The following is a 6000-nucleotide window of genomic DNA, read 5'->3' as shown; positions in this document are numbered from 1 at the left end:
CAATGATTTTGAGATCAGCGTCTTAAATCATTTGATGATTGCTCCCTCACAGATGCACCGGTGGGTTGCACGTTTATTAAGGCTTTGCAACATTCGTGTGAATATCAAGGGGGTTTGTCAACCTTACTGTTCTTCTTTTGCATTTATCCCCCTATGAGGGATGCTAAGTTGATATCCATTGCTTTTTCTTTCCAATTTTTGCTTTGGTCGCGTTGTAAAGATTTATGGGTTCTCTTTTCTAAGGCAACCGATCCCACCTAAATCGGAGCTACCAAACTCAAATTATGCCGATTTTGATTTGTCTCATACCAAAAATAGAATTCTCTACGGTCGTAGCAAGGCAAAACACATCATTCTCATACAGAAAATAGAAACAACTACGGTCTGGTCGTAGCTAATGCTACAAGTCGTAGCAAAACCCAAAATTTTTAGGTTTCCTTCATTCTCTTGGGGTTTCTTGCATCCAAATAGTCCCTATGATGTTCTCTTGACCCCAAACAACTCAAGATCGCATTTTGGGTAAATTTCTAACGAAAACAAACATGTAACACACATCATACAATTAAACACAATCAAATCAGTACAGTACATATTTCATCAAAGTAAAACATGGAATCAACAATTATATACACAATCGTGAACAAACATGTCAATTCCACAAACAACTTAATGATTTATCATGAATGAGACAATTCCCAATCTAGGGCTCATGAATTGTCATATATTAGGGAAAATTCCTACAAGGAATTAGGTTGAAGTCGGGGTATAAGATAACCCCACTAGCCTAAACGCTATAATACCCTAATTACTAAACATTCTCCCCCTTACCTTGTGTTTGTAGAAATTCTATGCAAAGCTCCTAACAACGACAACAACTCTTTTCTACGGTAACTATTGCAAATCTTTTGATGAACTTTGGAGTGATAGAGTTTTTTCAAAGCACGTAACTTTTTCTTTTCTCTTTCTTTCTATGGCCCTTCCTTTTTTTCTCTTTTTTCATGTTTTTCTCTTTTTTCCCCCTAAAAATCAATTATTTTTTTTGTTTCCCCACTAACCAGATCTCTTCAACTTCTTTCTCCCATTACCTCTACTTTATTTCTAATTTATTAAAATAAATTTAATTAGTTATATAAATTTTAATTAATTATATAATAATAATAATATTAATAATCTTAATAATAATGACAACAGTATATTTTTTTTCTCTTTTAATTAATAACAATAATACTAATAATACTAATGATAATAATAATTAAAATTATAAAAACACACTAAAAAATAACAATAATAATTATTATTATTATTATTATAACATTCTAATTATTTTAGGGGGTTACACCAACATACATGATATTGCAGGAACTTCCACCATCGATGACAATCCTAGAGAAATCAAATCACTGTTGACCATGGTAGGTGTTATGACTATAGGGAAGATATCATTTAGAGTGTTTCCCATTTGTTTGTTGTCTACGAATCTGAGGAATGACCTTTCTAACTTTTTGGATGAGGTTTCTCCTTATCTTTTACTAAGGGTCATCATCTCGATTATCCTCATTTTAACAATGCCTTTTGAAGGATTGTTCGGTCGTAGGACACTGGCCTTTACAAAAACAATGTAAAGACGTCTCCCCTTCGGTCACCTTCTTCTCCATTTGCCACAACTTCAGTGACCTTTATAGGGGATGTCTCGTCCTTTTTGGGAGACCCTCTCCTCTTAGGTGAATCTTCTAAATTTTAGGGGTTCCCCCTCCTTCCTCGGTTATCTTTCCTATTGTTGTCTCGGGTGTATTCGGTCAGCCCCCCTTCTTTATAAACTTTTCAATGTCATCCTTCAGTTGGATTCAACCATTAGTGTTATGGCCGTAAATTTTATGAAAATGACGGTATTTTGATTTGTTTGTTGTGTTAGGCTCTTTAAGTGGATAGGGAAGTTTTATCTTTGCCTCTTTAAATTCGGTATTGGTGCACTCACGTAAAATCTTTTCTCTTGAAGTTTTCAAAGGGGTATAAGAGGAACCTATCGATCGGGACCTTCACTCCCATTTATCTCTCCGTATTTAGCATCTTTCTCTGACTATTTAGCATGCATGTGACTTTTCCCTATGATCTCCTGATCAGATAGGAACTTCTCTTCCCAATTTATATATGGTTGAGCCTTGTCTAGTAACTCACTTATGTTGACCACTCCTTCTAGCTCTAGCTTCTCCTTAAACATATAATCTTATCTCAAACCCTTCTTAAAGATCCACCACTTTAAACTGTCATCCCCGCCTCCTACCGCCACGACCAGTTTGGTGAATTTGTCAATGTATCCCTACAAGATCTCTTTCTTGCCTTGTGTAATTCCACTAAGTACTACTGTTCTGGACTGGGCCACGACACTTAGCACGGCACGGCCCAATGCTCGCCAAGCCCACGTCCAAACGACCGTATCCAAGCGACCACGAGGACACGTCAGGTGAACGACCGTCCGCCCGGAGAATGTCTCCCCGGCCCCTTAAATACGTGTCGGACAACGAGCGGGTCCTCCTCATATGATCTCCATCCACTCATCGTCAACCCACGCCGCGGGCACCTAAGTTGTGTCGGGCAGAGCCATAACGGCATCTCACTCACCACGTCACCCAACTCCCCTATATTGTCTCCTTAGGGATAGGGGCAGTTGGACCAGGGGGCAGACCTTGGTCTAGGTCTTAACGCTTCTTACGCGTCCCCTGGCAGCTCCTCCTTGGGCCTAGCTAATCCAGCCCATTAGGAGCCTTGGCCCAGCGCTGGGGGCTCAATATAAATACCCCTTTCATGGCAAAGGGGCAGGTATTCTAACTCACACTCTGATAATCTCATTCTGTACCTTTTCTGACTTAAGCGTTGGAGCACCTTGCAGGTACACCCCCCTCTCATTTCATTCTCCGGCCCATTCACCAAGACCTTGGAAGGCCCTCCTGATCAGGTGAGATCAGTGGCGCCGTCTGTGGGAACTAGCTATCCCCATCTTCATCAAACGAGGATCAAAAGCTCATTTATTTCTGTCCTTCCAACATGGCCGGAGAACAACATAGCGATCACAGCCGTCCCCTCGTCAACTACAATATGGACGACGGCCCGCCATCCCATGAAGCGGACGTTCGGGACGGTCATCCATCCACCCCGTCTCCAGAGCCCCAAAACAACGGAGATGCCTCTCACGCCCACAATTTAGGGGCAGAGACATTTCATCCCATTCCCGTTCCCGTTGAAGGAGACGCCGTAATGATTGCCATGGTGAATGCCCTCAATCAGGCCGGTTCTATGCTCCACCAGCAGCACGAACGAATCATGGCCCTCGAAGCCGAACGACAAGAGGCCCGGCCCCAGCCGGTGAGTAGGATACAACAACGTTCGGAGCCAACGAAGAAGCGAGGACGTCACTCTCCCGAACCCCACGCCAGCAGGGCACGCGCCCGTCGTGACGGTGGTCGAGCGAGAACATCACCAAGGCGCGGGCACAGCCCCGACAACAACGAACTGTCTCCCTTAAGGAGCGACGAGGAAGATTTGCATTGCCCCCTATCTCGGGCAATAATGGAAGCCCCGCTCCCCAAAGGCATGGAGAAACCGCCAAACCTAGCTGTGTACGACGGGACTACAGATCCCGACGATCACGTCGACAACGTCAACGCGATGCTCGACTACCGCAATGATATAACCGGGCACCTCAAATGCCGACTGTTCTCAACGACCCTCAGGAAAGGGGCCATGGCCTGGTACAAAAGCTTGGCCCCTGAGTCCATTACGTCATGGAGAGTCATGAGGTCCATGTTCACCCGGCACTTTACAGCTTCCCGTCGTCACCCCAAGACTGAGGCGACCCTTGAAGCCATAGTGCAGAAGAAGAATGAAACACTGCGCTCATACATCGAGCGATTCAACCAGGAAGCTGTCGAGGTAGATACCACCGAGCACATGAAGAAGTATCTCCTCGAGAGAGGTCTCTTACCCGGCAGTGAACTTAGCAGAGCCGTAGGGATCGAGCCTCCCCGCACCTTAAACGAGCTCCTGCATAAAGCCCAGGCCTACATCAGATACGAGGAAAAGCAGGTGGCACACAATGCCCGCAGCGGACGTAACGCTGGGGAGACCGAGCACTCAAAACGCGAGGACACGAGCATTTCCCGTCGCAACGAAGACAAACGAAGAGAAGAAAGACCTCGCGAGCTCCGGGAAGGAAGAGGCCCCGCGGGCAGATATAGCGAGTACACCTTACTGACAGCTCCTCGAGAGCGTATCCTCGCAGAATGTATCAACTCTGAATTTAAGCAGGGCAGGGTCAGGTTCCCAAAACCGTCTGCACCAAAGCCCCACACCGACAAATCAAAGTACTGCCGGTTCCACAGAAGTCACGGGCACGTGACCGAAGACTGCGTCCACCTGAAAGATGCGATTGAAATTTTAATCCAAGAAGGGCACCTGAAGCAGTACACGAGGAAGAACGAAGCTCCCAGACACGACGAGCCAGAGAAGAAGAGACCCCGGGAAAACACACCCCCTGACAACTCTCCCTATCAAGTGGCCCTCTGCGTGTCACGACCGGAAGATTTCTTCCTCCCCGAACCATTGCCCGAGGGCAAGATCACTGCACTCAGCCCCTGGGAAGACTTCCCTACCACACTGGTGATATCAGGAGGAGGAACTAACGGGGAATCCGCGGCCCTCTCCGTCAAACGTAAGTTCGACGAACTCCTACTGACTGCCCCCGAGCAGAAAGCGACATTGACAAAATACCGGGGAAAATCCAACCCAATATCCTTCTTCCTGGAGGAACTCCCGGGCGGATCCCCGAACTCGGCCATCCCACTATTGATAAGAGCAAAGATGGCCCGATTCGACGTACGACGCATCCTGGTCGACGAAGGCAGCTCAGTGGATATCATGTACGTCCACCTCTTCAAGACTCTGAAGCTAGACAAGACCAACTTAGCCCCCTACGTCGGATCAGATCTCCAAGGATTCAACGGAGCAACAACCAGACCGTGGGGATATGTTGAGCTCCTCGTCACCTTCGGCGAACAAGAAACGGCCAGGGAAGTCAAAATCCAATTCCTGGTCGTAGACTGTCCGTCTCTCTACAATTGCATCTTTGGACGCCCGACACTGGCCGAACTCACTGCGGTCCCATCCACCGTCCACCTGAAGATGAAATACTACACCAAATTGGGACGTGTGGTCACCATCCATGGTGACATCGAAGCAGCCCGACGATGCTACGACGCCGCAGTAAAAGGACAGGCCGTAGTCAGCACGAAGAGCAACTGCAACAACAAAAAACTCAAGACCGAGGATCCTGCCCGAGGAGTCAACGCCATCGACCTCGACTGTCGCATCGGGCTGGACGAGACCGAAGAGGGGAGGTTCCCCAAGGAACGCTCTCTCGAACACCCGGTCCGACCAATCCCCGACGGGGAGTTCGAACTCATTCCTCTTGGGGACGATCCGGAAAGGACGGTGAAGATAGGTAAGGGACTACCCGAGGAAACAAGAGAAGAGCTAGTAGCATGCCTCAAAGAGAACTCCGACCTCTTCGCGTGGAATGCCGCAGAAATGCCCGGGCTGGACCCCGAGATCGCGTGTCATAAGCTAGCTGTAGACCGGGCAGCCAAGCCCATAGCACAGCGTAGACGCAAGCAATCGCCCGAAAAGGCAGAGGCTGCCGAGCGAGCTGTAAAAGACCTCTTAGAGGCAAATTTTATTTCTGAAGCCCAGTACACAACCTGGCTCTCTAATGTAGTCCTCGTTAAGAAAAATAATGGAAAATGGCGTATGTGTGTTGATTATACTGATCTTAATAGGGCTTGCCCGAAAGATGCTTTCCCCCTCCCTAATATAGACTCGCTCGTTGACAACTCTGCAGGTTTTAAACTCTTGTCCTTCATGGACGCATATAGTGGATACAACCAGATCCCTATGTCGCCCGCAGACAAGAAACACACAGCGTTCATGACCCCAACGGGCAATTACTAT

The sequence above is a fragment of the Lathyrus oleraceus genome, chromosome 3, assembly GCF_024323335.1.
Source record: "Lathyrus oleraceus cultivar Zhongwan6 chromosome 3, CAAS_Psat_ZW6_1.0, whole genome shotgun sequence".
NCBI classification, from domain to species: domain Eukaryota; kingdom Viridiplantae; phylum Streptophyta; class Magnoliopsida; order Fabales; family Fabaceae; genus Lathyrus; species Lathyrus oleraceus.
The sequence above is the reverse complement of the archived record's forward strand: the minus strand, read 5'-3'. Positions refer to the sequence as shown.